Source organism: Heteronotia binoei, chromosome 4, assembly GCF_032191835.1.
Source record: "Heteronotia binoei isolate CCM8104 ecotype False Entrance Well chromosome 4, APGP_CSIRO_Hbin_v1, whole genome shotgun sequence".
Classification (NCBI taxonomy): domain Eukaryota; kingdom Metazoa; phylum Chordata; class Lepidosauria; order Squamata; family Gekkonidae; genus Heteronotia; species Heteronotia binoei.
In genome coordinates this window covers 49,318,382-49,333,330 of record NC_083226.1, presented here as the reverse complement: position 1 = coordinate 49,333,330, position 14,949 = coordinate 49,318,382, and the positions used below count along the sequence as shown (strand labels likewise).

General features: G+C 41.6%; 1 protein-coding gene across 5 annotated transcripts in view; it reads left to right on the top strand.

The window, feature by feature from the left end:
* Positions 1-2,336: 2,336 nt before the first annotated feature.
* DENND4C (DENN domain containing 4C) overlaps positions 2,337-14,949 on the top strand; it is a 90,607-nt gene continuing 77,994 nt past the window's right edge. For 3 of the 5 annotated variants that reach the window (XM_060237233.1, XM_060237231.1, XM_060237229.1), the window contains exon 1: positions 2,338-2,549. The gene's annotated coding sequence lies outside the window, so the exon portion shown is untranslated. Of the gene's footprint in view, positions 2,550-3,634; positions 3,703-14,949 lie in introns of those variants that run through there. The other 2 variants (XM_060237232.1, XM_060237230.1) reach the window with 2 other exon arrangements.

The window sequence follows — 14,949 nt, the reverse complement described above, 5'->3', positions numbered from 1 at the left end:
TTTCCACAGTCTGTAGGGCTGGATGAGGGTAAGATTATCCCAGGATATAGTAACAGCCTTTTCCATTTACAGTTTTTGCCAAAATATGCTGTTTAGATATACATTCTATACTGCAGTCATGTCAGTTCTAGTAATTGCAGTGTACCTGTAAAACAATCTCCAAATTAAGAAAAGAACTTCTTCTTTTCAATTTAGTTTAAAACAATGTGTGCTTTATAAAACTCTCCAACACATTTCCAGCAAGTTAACCATTGCATGTTTCACTACAATCTGCTTTTCACTACAAAGCATAACATAGGCTTCTTGTGCAGGGCTTTTTAAAAGAAAAAGTCCAGCAGGAACTCGTTTGCATATTAGGCCACACCCCTGATGTCACCATTGTTTCACAGGAGTTCATTTGCCTATTGGGCCACACCCCCTGACACTAAGCCAGCTGGAACTGCATTCCTGCTCAAAAAAAGCCCTGCTCTCATGTGTCTCAGGAGCAGGAGTCATAAAAAAGGCAATGGTGAGTCTGTCGAGTGAGAGTTCCTATGAACTCTGTAGTTACAGAATTGGTTGACTGAATGAAATAACAATGAATGAAAGTCAAGGATTTTTGACAACTGGCCAAATGTATCTTGAACAGAGATTTCTGTGTTAATGTCTTTATAAAGGCTGAATATATTATTGCCTGAATAAGTGCCTTTGGTTTCCCCTGCCTGTGTGGCATTCCATTTGTGAACTTCTGCGTTTACACCATAATTATCTAAATTGAACAGTGAGATATGAAAATGAAACTTGTTATAGTAAGTGTGTGTGTGAAGTAAGATCTTTCAGGGGTTGAATGTAGGAATGCACTCCCCTAGAAAGATATCACTACATCTCCATTACAAAATCTACCCATATCATCTCTGCCAGCTCTATACTATCCAGAATAGGCATTAGAATTCTAATAGGCATTAGAATGTAGATCTTGGAAGGTTTTTGTGTGGCTCACTGCATCATACCCTTGGACTCCTAACTGGTTGATTGCTGGAGGCTTCAGAATCAGAGAACCTTGATCGCTTGGCTAGAACCCATACTAGATCATGGATTTCTTGGAGGTTTTGTGGCTTGCTATATTGTCCTCCTCTAGTCTTACATATTGTGTGGATTTAATTGCTGTAACACAGTCTTTAAAAGTAAGTGTTCTATTCCCTTCCCCTCCAGACTGGCCACAACAAAAGACTCTTTGCAAGTTCTGTATGCCACTACATCTTTCCCATCTTAACTTTACATGGTTTGGATGTCTTAGAACAGCATTCTGAGACAACAGGCATAAAAAGGCTGTTTTCTGTTGGTTAAAACCAGTTATGGTTTGGAAAGGTTAAAACTCTAGGTTGCTGTGCTGGTATTTCAGAAAAAAACTGAAACGTAACCATAGAATAATACTTTTTTAGGACTTAGAAGCAAGGAAGCTTTTGCACTCACCAGAACTCCTCTATGGATTGACAGTTCAGCAAAAAACCCCAAAGGGGTATAAAGAAGATGCTACTGAGACTGTTGTGTGAGACGCAGTCTGCAGTTTGTCACAGCCTTAAGACTGAGTTTATCAGTACTGGGTTCAAGATTAAACCAAGCCGGAATTCTTCCTAGAAGCATAAGAATTAAACTGTGTCTATTGTACTTTGGTCACCTCATGAGAAGATAAGACTCATTGGAAAAGACAATAATGCTAGGAACAATGGAAGGCAGAAGGAAAAGAGGAAGGCCAAACATGAAATGGATCAACTCAATAAAGGAAGCCATGGCCTCCAGTTTGAAGCACCCAAGCTATTAATGATAGGGCACTTTGGAGGTCTGGGTTGCCAAAAATCGGAAATGACTTAATGGCACAAAAACACAGAATAATACAGCCTAAGCTATACAACAGCAGTCTCAAACTGAAAGGCAAATAAAGATACATTTAAACCAAACCAGATTGTTTCTCAAAGATGCAGACCCTCGTTTGCTGGATTATCTTTTCTTCTTTTCTTGTGTGAGTCACCAAAGAAGCAAATGTTGGATGCTGTGCTCTATCATATACAGAAGGGGAGGGGGTTTGAAACCTCTTTGCAGCAAGATCCTACTGATGTTTATTCTGAAGCAAATGATACGCACTCCAGTCTTCCCAAGTAAGCGTGAGAAGGCAGTTTCCCTCCTGAGATAACATTCAAGAAGGAACGCTTGCGGAAACTCTCTCTGCGCGAGCAGGCTTTTCTGTCACCGCGAGCCGCCTGGGCGGAGAAGGCGCTGCTAACTCTCGAGCGCCTCCTGGTGAATGCGCTCACGGGCTTTTGGCGGCTCCCCTCCCTTTCCCCTCAGTCCTGCCGCCCCCACCGCCTCCTGGGCGGGCCTTGGATCCGCCTCCAGCCGCTTGCGGGGGTGAAAGGAACATGGTGGCCGCTTCCTCTCTTCCAAGGAAGAGCCGCCGAGGCCAAGCTGGTTGCTCTTGAGGCGCTGGGGAGGCTGAGGCCAAGGCGGCGGTCAGAACGTCCCCTGAGTTTACGTGAGGAGAAGGAGCCCCTCGTTTGGCTCCCACACTGCAGGTGAGTCACCCGGAGGGGGAAAGGTGTGTGTGTGTGTGGGGGGGGGGGTGACAGGCAAGTAAACAGGGAGTCGCCTGGCTGCTCTGGTGGTGGCTTGTCGTGCTTTCCGCCCCGTGCCTGCGTTTGCTCTTCTCTTTCTGTGCCTTGCCTCCGACCTCCTGCCCCCCGGGTTCGGGAACAGGTAAACCCGGCTTCGGCATGCCGGGAGAAGCAAAGCTGGGGGCAAGGAGAGGATGGACAGACGGCAACGATAGTTATTTACTAAACACGCACTTTGCCTCTAACCTTTTCTCCCCACCTACTTTCTCCTCCCCTCAGCGTTTGGGGGTTGCCGGATCGGTTTTGTTTTTAAATGAGGAGTGCTGCGTTGATTTATTGCAAGTGAAATGCCTGACCCGTCCTCTCCAGGGAAGTGTTTTTGGAAGCTTTTGGAGGGGTGGAGACTGGGTTTTACAGCCCACTCCTGTGCAGAAATCGGCCCAAACGAGTGCAGGAGGACTTGATCCCCAAATATGCGTGTGTAGACCGTTGCTGTCTTATTGCATAATCGTCTGCATGTCTACTCAGGAGTAAGCCCCACTATGTTCAGTGAGTTTTATTCCCAGGTATACTTGTACTGGAGCCTTAATCTCTTCACACTTCTTGTGAGTGGCTTTCTCCTCCCTACACATGTCCTTACCTGTCCAGGTTTTCTGTGTGGTGGTTGGGAAAGAGAAAGTCACTGAGAAGAGGCCTCACCTTGTAGTGGTTTGATGCCTGCCTCCCTCCCACAAATATTTATGTGTAATATCAGTGGTATTGTTCTTATGCAAAGTGACATATGGACAAATGGTTATTCCTACAAGCTAATCTTATAGATCTTTGTGATCCTTCTCTGCAGTCATCATCTGTGCACGGTAGTAAGGAATATGGCTGCTAATTATAGACTCTAGACTCTTTTATGGTCAAAATCTTCCTGGTGCAAGTAAGCAAAGTTTTAATTATCCAGCTGAATCTGAATGCCTGGTGAAAGTCATACTTAGAGTTTGTTTCTCTTTCCCTCTCTCCCGCCCTCCACCTCTTGGGTTGCTCTGTGGCCAGCAGATGGAAGATTAGTTAGTTGAAAGGGGACCTCCTTGAATGCCAGCACAAGATACAGGCGGCAGGTGTTGAGGTAAAGTTCTGGGTGCTTTCTACCTTATCTGCTTTGTTTCTCTTTCTCTAGCCCCTCCCTTTAGCTCCTGTGTGAATCCCCTTAACTCTTGCAGGAAGTTGTGCAAGAAATCCTAATCACTGTTTCTAAAAAAAACAACAATACGCTAGTTACTATGATGCGCATGAATATATCTGCGTCTCAGTTGTATTTTAACAAGCAGGTTTAAAATGGCATCAGCAAGAATAGTTCTTGAAAGTGTATTTTTCCATGTCGTTCAGAGTTTCTATTTACAGTATGCGTCTGGGGACTTGGTTATGTGGACTACTGTTGTTACACGTGCACTTAACAGTACCTTGAGGCACATCTTGGCAGCGTTGCATAATGTTCCAGTTTACTTCAGAAAATGTGGGGATGTTGGCTCGTGGTGATCGTTCACTGAAGATCTAGTTGCCTTACCTTATCTACTAACTGTACTTGATGTTAGTGCTCCTTGTCTCTTATTTACAGATTTGTTGGCTGCAATTCTGGATGAATTAAGGTGCATGCTGACCAGGTTAATGGAGTACTTCAGTAGCTAGTTAGCATGAGGGAGACAGCTAGGCCTGTTAGTAGTTTGGGAAAGTGGAAGATCCAGACCTAGAACAATGAATATGTATAATACATATTCAGCCTAGTATGAGTAGTGCTTCATGCATCTGATGTTGACTGTAGTTCACCTACGCTGTAATAAATTTGTTAGGTTCTAAGCTGTCACGAGATTCTTTTTGATGGCAGTCAATAAATGTGACTGCTCCTCTGGGATTAAGAATACTGACTATCTTTAATCGTTGCACTGTGGTTTAAAACAAACTGGTGTCGGCTGCCCACGCATAAGCCAAAATAGGAACTAGACTAGACACAAGATAGAGAAATGAACATTAAGTTTAAGACTAAAAATTTAAGGGGCTGTGATAAAGCATCATGTTCTTACAAGGAACCAAATTAGATCTGACGGTGAGAGGTCTGTGTGTTCAGTTATGACACTGGCCCAGTCATACATCAAAACAACAAGTAGGCTGTAGAGGTGAGGAAGACAGAACCATCATTTTGCCCATGATTTTTCTCTGTAGCTAGGCTCCAATACCAGAAGTGACCTCTAGTGATTATGGAAAGATATAGAAAAGAGGAAGAAAATGGACACAGGGAAAGTTTGGCATCATTAATCTGCGGACCAGTTTTGCTGCATCAGACCCTCTCTCTATGCAGTTGGGGGGCCTGCTTGGAACTATCACAGTTGTCATAGAATAATAGAATCATGGAATTGGAAGGGGCCATACAGGCCATATAGTCTAACACCCTGCTGAATACAGGATCAGCCAGAGCATCCCTGACAAGTGTTTGTCCAGTCATTGCTTAAAGACTGCCAGTGGGAGCTCACCACATCCCTAAGTAGCTGATTCCACTGTTGAACAACTGGTACTGTAAAAACATTTTTCCTAATATCCAGCCCTGAATTTAAACCCATTATTGCAAGTCCTATCCTCTGCTACCAACAGGAGCAGCTCCTCCTTGTTCCCCTCTGATAGCCCTTTAGATCAGGGGTGATGAACTTGTTTGTTATGAGGGCCGGATCTGACATAAATGCGACCTTGTTGGCCAGGCCATATCAGGTTGGGCCGAGCCATGTCGGGCCAGGCCTTGTGTGTACCTATTTAAGATTAGGTAGCAGAGATATACATTTTATAAAGAACACAAGCACAAATATATATTTTTAAAACTTAAAACATTAGCACTCATTGGTCTTAAAGATGCTTTCTTTTATTTTTCCCATGGGATCCAGGGAATTGGGCAAAGGAAGCTCTGGCTCTTTCCTTCCTTCCCCAGGAGACTGGGAAGGGGGAGGAGCCTCAGCTAATAGAAGGAAGAGAGGCTTGACTAAGTAGTTCTGCTGTGCAATTGAGAGAGCCTGGCAAAGCAAGCTATTACTCCCCCCTTGCTCCCCAAGGGAGGAGCCTCAGCCAATGGAGAAAATAGAGGTTTTGCTCTGTAGCTCCTGTGCAATTGAGCAAGCCCTGCAAAGCAACCTGTTATGCAGAAGGAAGCAAGATATAGAGAGAAGGAAGCAGATGACAGCCAGTTGCTCTAGGGCCTGATAGGAGCTTTCCAGGGGCCTGATTTGGCCCCCAAACTGCATGTTTGACACCCCTGCTTTAGATACTTGAAGAGAGCAGTCATGTCCCCCCTCTACCTCCTCTTCTTCAGACTGAACATTCCCAAGTCCCTTAGCCTTTCCTCATAGGGCTTGTTGGTCTCCAGACCCCTGATCATCCTAATCACTCTCCTCTGTACCTGTTCCATTCTGTCCACAACCTTTTTGTAATGAGGCCTCTAGAGCTGCACACAATACTCCAGGTGTGACCTGACCAATGCAGTGTACTGCGGGACTATGACCTCTTGTGATTTGGATGTCATGCCTCTGTTGAAACACCCCAAGATCATGTTAGCCTTTTTTGTTGCTCCCATCACACCATTACAGTCCACCTGTACCCCAAGATCTTCACACACACTGCTATCCAGAAGTATATTCTCCATCCAGTATGCATGTTCCCCTTTTTTGTTATCCAGATGTAGAACTTGGCACTTATCCTTGTTAACATCTTATCTTGTTCACATCTGCCCACTTTTCCAGTGTATTCAGATCTTGTTGGATTCTATTTCCGCCTTCTGGTGTGTTTGCTGCTCCTCCCAGTTTGGTATCATCTGCAAATTTAATGAGTTGCCCCTGCACATCCTCATCATTGATAAAAGTATCGAAAAGCACTGGGTCCAGAACTGAGCCCTCTGGCACCCCGCTGGACACTTCGCTCCATTCAGGTGAAATGCCATTGACAATTTCTCTTCGAGTGCAGATTTCCAAGAAGTCTTATCCACCTAACTATCCCAAACAGTGCTCTAGTTTACCCATCTTAACATCATGGGGAACCCTGTCAAAAGCTTTACTGAAATCCAGGTAAACAACATCAGTGGCTTTCCCTTGATCCAGTAAGCACATCACTTGATCAAAGAAGGAAATGAGATTGGTCTGGAAGGACCTGTTGGCGACAAGTCCATGCTGTTTTCTCCAAATCATGAAGTCCTTTAGATGCTCTCAGACTGATCCCTTTAAAATCTGCTTCAGTATCTTCCCTGGGACAGAGGCTGTCTCTAACATCTACCCTCCTCCTATCTTGTGGCATATTTCCCATCCTGCAAGAGATTTTGAAGTTGTATCTGGTTTAGCTCTAAATAATGTTATTGTTTACATCAAAGCATTTTCTTACAAGTGGAAGAACTAAGATTTTTGAGCAGTACAATATTGGCATACATTTCCACAGTACAATCTTAATATTTTAGTTCAATTAAAATGTGAAAACAAATGTTGTGTTAGATAATACACGTAAGTGAAAAAAAAAACCCTGTATGGAAATAACCCATGTCTTCCAGACTGACATTTATAGACAGAGAGAGAGAGCGCAGGAGATCTAACTGTTGAAAACCATTAGTTTACTTCCGAATAAAATGTACAATTGGATATTGCTGAAAGGGCGCATGAGTCTAATATAATATCTTAGTTTAATATAATATCTGGTTAGTACTTGGACGGGGGATCTCCTTGAAATACCAAGTCAGGAGGACAGGGGCAGGCTTTATTCAGCCACCTCTCTGAATATTCTCCAGGCTCCCTGTAGGGGCCAGTCACCAGAGGTCGACATGACTTCCAGGTGCAGGCACACGCACACAGATAAAAAAATACAAAAGGAGAAGAATGTCATATGGCCAGTTATTTGTCTCTCTCTCTCTGCCTCTCCTCTTTTCTGAGGGATCCTTTCCTTGTGAAGTGGACGTTTTACATGATGGATTGTGTCATCTTTGTAATGGAGGAAAGGGGTTGCATGGCGCACTGCTCTTGCACCATGCAAAAGGCACCAGGTAACATAGGCACTGTGGGTATGTTGTTTAGTAATCTATAAATGTTCCATCTGTGCACTAATTCAGTCTGTAAACTATTAAACAGGGTGATCTAAGGTATATTGGCCCTGTTCACACAGTGTGTTGAGTCCATGTTAAACTGACCCGGTTCTGTTCCAAATATCTTTGTTCCGGATATTATCGATCAATTCGAATCACTCTGTGGTGAAATCGTCTTCTGCTGTCCACACGACGGCACCATGCAGTTCTTTTTTTCTTCCACTTTTATACTCTTGTGCACATTATGCGCACATGCACATAGGTTAAAACATGTGGTTATGCAGTTATGCGCATATCACTAAGTAGTAAAAAAAAAAAATGGCGACCGTAAACCGGATGTCTGAGGCTCCTTTTGCTCTGGGACAGCCTTCAGACATTCGGAAGTTGGTTGTGAACTATCCAGGCGGGAAACTATGAGGTGAAACTGGAGAACTCAAAGGAGCAGGTAACAAAATACTCCGAGAAGGATTGTGAGGGGGCTACTATGAGTTAATATCGGGAGGCAGATGTTGCTGTTTGATCAGCCACTTTTAATCCGGTATGAAACAACAGCGACAACTGATTATACTGTGCGTCTGAACAGCCCCATTATGAACCATATAAGATGCTTTGTCAATATCTTGAATAACTAACAATGACTAGCGGTTAGGTAACTGGTATGTAGCCATAATTTCATAATCCTGTATAGAGCAAATTAGGGTTGTGTTGGTTATGCCCCTTCACTGATGTGTTTGAAGCTGCATTGACAAGTGAATAACTAATTTGTAGTATAACATTTATTTTCTGTGCAATAGTATACTTGTGTTGAAATACAGCATTCTGCTGTTGAAGTAGCAAAGATACATTTGCAGAAAGTCAGATTGCATGTTTATTAAAACTTCATTTGAACACATTGGTCATGTTTAAGTCTTAAATTGTCTGTAATTGCTGGTTCTAAAGAGTTTGTGTAGTCTTTCAGTTTCTGGCTTGACTCATTAAGCTTGCCATTCTTTATATTTTTAATGTTTAAAAGCAGACAAAGCCTTATGTATGAAATCACATTATTCTATTGCTTCTTAGTGGCTATTCTATTGCTTTGAGTGGCTGAGGTACCTGACATATCTGGATACCTTCAGGACAGTTTAGAAGGCACAGATCTGGCTTTGCTTATCTTTCTTTGTCTCTACTGATTTGTATCAAGTTCTGAAATGCTTTATGCTACTAAATTTGCTGGTGAGGCACTTCGCTTTAAGAAGGGATGGCTATGAACTGGTTCACGAACTAAAGTTCATCATGAATTTTGGCGATTTGTGGTTTGCAAAGTGATATTCGTGAACTGAAGAGCTGCCAAGAACTTCCACAAATTTTAATGCTCTTCGCAAAGAGTATTGAAATTTGTGGAAGTTCTTGGCAGTTCTTCAGTTCACGAATATCACTTAAATGGCTCCAAAAGTGGCAGAAAGCAGGGGTTTTAATGGCTCACAAGGTAATATGAACTCGTTCAGTTTGTGAACCTGTGTATTGGTTCATGGTTTGGTCTGTGGTTCAGCCACAAACCATGAACCGAATTGCAAAAATGCAGTTTATGTGCATCCCTATTTTCTAGTTCTTGCACTGACTGGTAAAGAATTTTTTGATTGTAGCAAGTTGACAAACTATGCCAGTGGGATGCCATTCCATGCAATGCATCCTTAAATTTATATGTGCATATTCTTATGGCATCATGCATGTAACATTGCATTCATTATGGTGTAACCCTTTGGAAGTCAGCTAATTTGCTACAGGTTTTTGTTTCACTAAAAACCAGTGACATAGCTCTTCAAAGTCTGGAACAAGAGTTAGCATTACAATTGCCAACATTTTATACTTAATAGTAAATCTGGAAAAGTAAACAGATAAATAAATTAGTAGGAATTGTTCACACAGCAGGGAGCTGACGTGGACCAGTAGTAGACTACATCTTCTATGCGCACCAGTCCAGGCAGTGTGGGCCTAGGAAAGGGTTCTGTTTGGTAGCCAGTGTTACCTCTGAGTAAATGATACTGCGTCAGATAAACCTGTGGCCTGATACAGTACAACAGCTTCAAGCGTTCATACAGTATGTTCAGAACTAAGGCAGTAAATATATATTTATGCATAGGTGATGTGCTTGCAAAGGTGGCAAACAAGAGAAATTAGGAACAAATAAATGATTTTTTTTTTAGCTAGCTCTTGAAAAAAAATACTAGGCAACTAACTTTTAGTGCAGCAGATGCAAAATGTCTTGTTTGGGTTCTGTTCAAGGATGTCTATTGTGTATCTGTAATATTGCAAAATTTCAAGTAGTTTGTGGTGGGGTCAAATACCAACTTCAGAACTTGTTTCCTGGCAAATGACATGCATCATGCATTCCATTAGCTTGCAATCCACGATCAAAGGATGTTAAAGCAAACACTTTCAGTCTGGGAGAGAAGGTCATTTTTACCATGGTGACCATGGTTGCATCACTTTTGTTGATAGGGATAGTGTTCATTTCATGCCCCTCCTTCCTTGACAGCATGTTTGGTCTTTTTTGCTTTTACTTAAAAAATTGCCACTCTGCTTTACAGTAGTATTGCCAAATTGCTTTTAAAGCATGACATAGAATATAATGTAGAAAAAACAATAAAACTATACTACAGAATAGACAAGAACAAGAGTTGTTGAACAACGTAAAGAGAAAACTCTCTAAGGCATAACATATCATACAAATGCAGACAGTGGGTTATAAAAGAAGACAGTGCAGTAAAAGGATGAAAAGAAACATAAAAAAATGCTGCGAAGACTACAATCACATCCCCTTATAAATGTGTCCTCCTTGACTGTTCCATTATATTGTGAATCTAAACCCTTTGTGTATGAAGGGGCAGTATATGGACTGTCTTACTATGGACTGTCTTAGATGTCAAGTCAAGTCGATGTACCAATCTGATAAAGGTTTGGGTTTCCCCAAAGATGCGGAAGTAAATGAATTCGATACTATGATATATGAGCCCAAAAAACTTATCTCTAAAATTTATAGCTGGCTACTAGAGATTGAGATGCAAACTGAAACGGTTAAAGAAAGTTGGATAAGATGGCTACAGGACTTTGGCTACTCCATTGAATTAGAAGAATGGGAAAAAATTTGGAAATATAATATTAAATTGACTAAATCGACAGTTTTTAAAGAAAATCTGTATAAAATGATGTATAGATGGTACCTTACCCCCCGCAAGATTAGCCAAAATGAATCCAACTTATAATAATAAGTGCTGGAAATGCAAAAAGGTCAAAGGGACACTCTACCATATTTGGTGGAAGTGTGAACTTGCTAAGAAATTTTGGGCACAAATAAACATATGGATCCAAAAGGTTCTAAAGAAAAGGATTAAACACTCTCCTGAACTTTATTTACTGAGTATATGTAGAGAAAACGTAGCCCGGGGGGGAAAAAAACTACTGATGTATATGATCACAACCGCTAGAATACTCTTCGCGAAATATTGGAAATCCCCCCAAATTCCGGATAAGGAAGAATTTTTATTTAAATTATTAGAATCTGCTGAAATGGATATTTTGACCATAAGGTTGAGAGATGGAAACTGGCAAGAATGTATAAAAACTTGGGAACCAGTGTATATATGGGCAAAAAGCTTGGGATTTGAGATGAGACATTAGAATTGATATTTTAAAATGCCCTCAAAGCTCCTTTTATATGTGGTGGTAGGTGGTGGGTGGGTATGGTGTTTATGTGTACATTGTTTTTCTTTCTCTTTCTTTGCTGTGTTTTTGGTTCTTGTTTGTAACTTTTGTTTGATTCACAATAAATATTTAAAACTAAAATAATAATAAAATAAATAAATAAATGTGTCCTCCTAGACTGTTCCATTATATTGTGAATCTAAACCCTTTGTGTATGAAGGGGCAGTATATGGACTGTCTTACTAATTTGTTTGGGTGGCACCCTCAGAAGGCTTTGTTCAGATGAATGAAATTGGCAGAGCAGAGTGAGAAAGGCTGTCCTGCAGGTATGCAGGTCCATGTTGTCCCTTGACACCTTGAGGAGAGCTTAGTATCCCTCACCAAAAAATAATAAAAGTTGACATTTTTCACTTTACTGTGGTATGAAGTTTGCAAAATGAGAAAAGAAATGCAATTATTTCACAACACCAGCTCTCATTATTTTTTGTGGGGGTGGTCTCATTTGTTGCCAAATGAACGACTAAATCCAGTTTTTACTTTGGGCCTGAGCTTAATGTTCTTCAAGACCTCCACCTTCTCCATCTTGTCAGGACTGTATTTCAGTTTGTTCACCCTTACTTAAACCACAGCAATCAGCAGTAGTTTAGAACTATCCTTGCAAACCTTCAGCTGGTGGCTGGAGATTCCATGGGATTATAACTGATCTCCAGATTGCAGAAATCAGTTCATTTGGAGAAAATGGTTTCATTGGGGAGGGATGGTGGCTCAGTAGTAGAGCATCTGCTTGGTAAGCAGAAGGTCCCCGGTTCAATTCCCGGCATCTCCAACTAAAAAGGTCCAGGCAAATAGGTGTGAAAAACCTCAACTTGAGACCCTGGAGAGCCGCTGCCAGTCTGAGTAGACAGTACTGACTTGATGGACAAAGGGTCCAAGGGTCTGATTCCGTATAAGGCAGCTTCATATGTTCATATATGTACTTAGAAAGAAGAAGAATTGGAGATTTATACCCCACCCTTCTCTCTGAATCAGAGACTTAGAGCGGCTTACAATGTCCTATATCTTCTCCCCCTACAACAGACACCCTGTGTGGTGGGTGGGAGGACTCTCACAGAAGCTGCCCTTTCAAGGACAATTCCTATGAGAGCTATGGCTAACGCAAGGCCATTCCAGCAGCTGCAAGTAGAGGAGTGGGGAATCAAACCTGGTTCTCCCAGATAGGAGTCCACATACTTAACCACTACACCAAACTGGCTCTATGGGATTGTACACCACCCTCAAAATCACCAAGGATTTCCAACCCCAGAACTGGCAACCCTGCTTGTTGGAGCTTTGGATAAAACAATAAACATATTGACAATAACTTACTCCAAGTCTGTGAATGATTGCTCATTAGATATTAAATAGCAGGGGGAATAAAACTGAGCCCTATGGAACCCCACCGGACGCTTCCCACACTGATGACCATTGGTCTCCAACAGCAACCTTTTGTTATTGTGGTTAATAAGGAATTGATTTAACCAATCCAAAATATTTCCCTTAGCCCCTACTTCTACCTCCAAAAGCTTCAACAAGATGTCACTATCCAGTGTCAAAGGCTACTGAGAAATCCAATAAAAACAACAGATGCATAGCCCTTGTCTAAAGTCAAATGTATATCTTCAACCAAATCCATCATCACCATCTGAATAGTCCAATCTGAAGCCAGACTGAAAGGGGTCTGGAGCAGGAGGAGTCATCCAGAAATATCTACAGCTAACAAACTAGTCAGAATGTACTTGAGAGATTTTCTCATGGGGAAAGGAAACCTTTGTAAAAGTGTTCTCTGGTCAGCAAATGTCTTAAACAATTGAGCTGGGCACTGTCATTGTCACCTCATATGTCTTCCAGTGAACTATAAAATATATTGTCACATTCTGAGTGTTTTTTGCTTTTGTTTTGCCAATGCCATTCTAGATGTCTACCAGCCCTCTTTATGTAACCCAGCTTGTAGTAAACCAAGGCACCAGATGCTACCTCAAGGGTGGGAGAGGTTGTGTGTCCAGGAACCATTTGTAGTCTGCTTTTCTTGGTGAGAAACAATCATCTTGCTCATCCAAAGAGATTAAGTGCTAGAAGTCAGTGGTGACTTAGGAGGATCAAGTTACTAGTGATAATTCCGCAAAATATTTGTAAGAAAATCAAATATTGTAACGATTCTCTTTTTTATCTAGACAAATAATTCAGAAGCTCCGCCACCATGAGAGAATTGTTTGTGGAATATAAGAAATAAATACACTTCAGTTATTAAATGCTTCTGTGAAACCAAAGAATTCATCCATAAGGGAGGTTGTCTGGTGAATCTCTCCTTGTTTCACTGCCTCCCTGAATACAGGTGGCAGACCCAAAACATTGATAAGTAGAAACATTTTTTGGGGGATGGTATTTTCTGGGTGGCGGCACTGATTCTTATTTAAATGAAATTTACCTCCAGCTAACATATGAACATATGAAGCTGCCTTATACTGAATCAGACCCTCAGTCCATCAAAGTCAGTATTGTCTGCTCAGACTGGCAGCGGCTCTCCAGGGTCTCAAGCTGAGGTTTTTCACGCCTACTTGCCTGGACCCTTTTTAGCTGGAGATGCCGGGAACTGAACCGGAAACCTTCTGCTTACCAAGCAGATGCTCTACTACAGAACCACTATTCCTCTCCATCTAAGATATCTTTGACCTAGCCAAAGAAATATTTTTATTTAATTTTGTGATAAGGGGGGGGGGGGGTTGAGAGAGAGAGAAGCTTTTTGCTAATAGCAGGCTGTAAAGGAAAAAGGAAAGCAGGTGGCTGAATCAGAGAAACAAGTTGCTTCATAGCAATCATAAGCAAATGGGACTACTTGACCAGCAGGAAATAAGAGGGGAGTTAAAGCCAAACACAACAACCCTTAAGTCAAGTGGTATTATAGGAGGCAGCCTCTCTCTCTTTTTCTTCTAATGCTTTTTAGATCAGACTTACCATCTTGTACTGCCATCAGTACTGCAGTCCAAGCTCTACTCACGACTGAGTTCAATCCCGGCAGAAGCTGGGTTCAGGTAGCCGACTCCAAGGTTGACTCAACCTTTCATCCTTCTAAAGTCAATAAAATGAGCTTGCTGGGGGTAACGTGTAGATGACTGGGGAAGACAATGACAAACCACCCCATAAAAAAAGTCTGCCAAGAAAACATCATGATGTGACATCACCCCATGAGTTGGTAATGACTTGGTACTTCACAGGGGACTACCTTTACCTTTATATTACCTTACAAAATTTAAAAACAAATTAAATGTAGCATATTTATTTTGCAAGTTAACAGTTTTTGAAATAAACAGTGATTAATTTTTCATTTAGCTCATTGCGGTGTTAAAAATCCTGGGAAACTGATTTCCCTTCTTTTTATTTGACAGTAATAACCAGCATGTCACTGTGGATTTTTGGGAAGCCAAAGTACCTTTCGTAATTTGAATGAATCTTAAACATATTTTTAAAGGTGAAAAATAGACTTATGGGACAATATTATAGGAAGAATTATTTCCTGTAGCTGCCTGAATTACACTGTTATCATGAACAAGAAACTTGTTC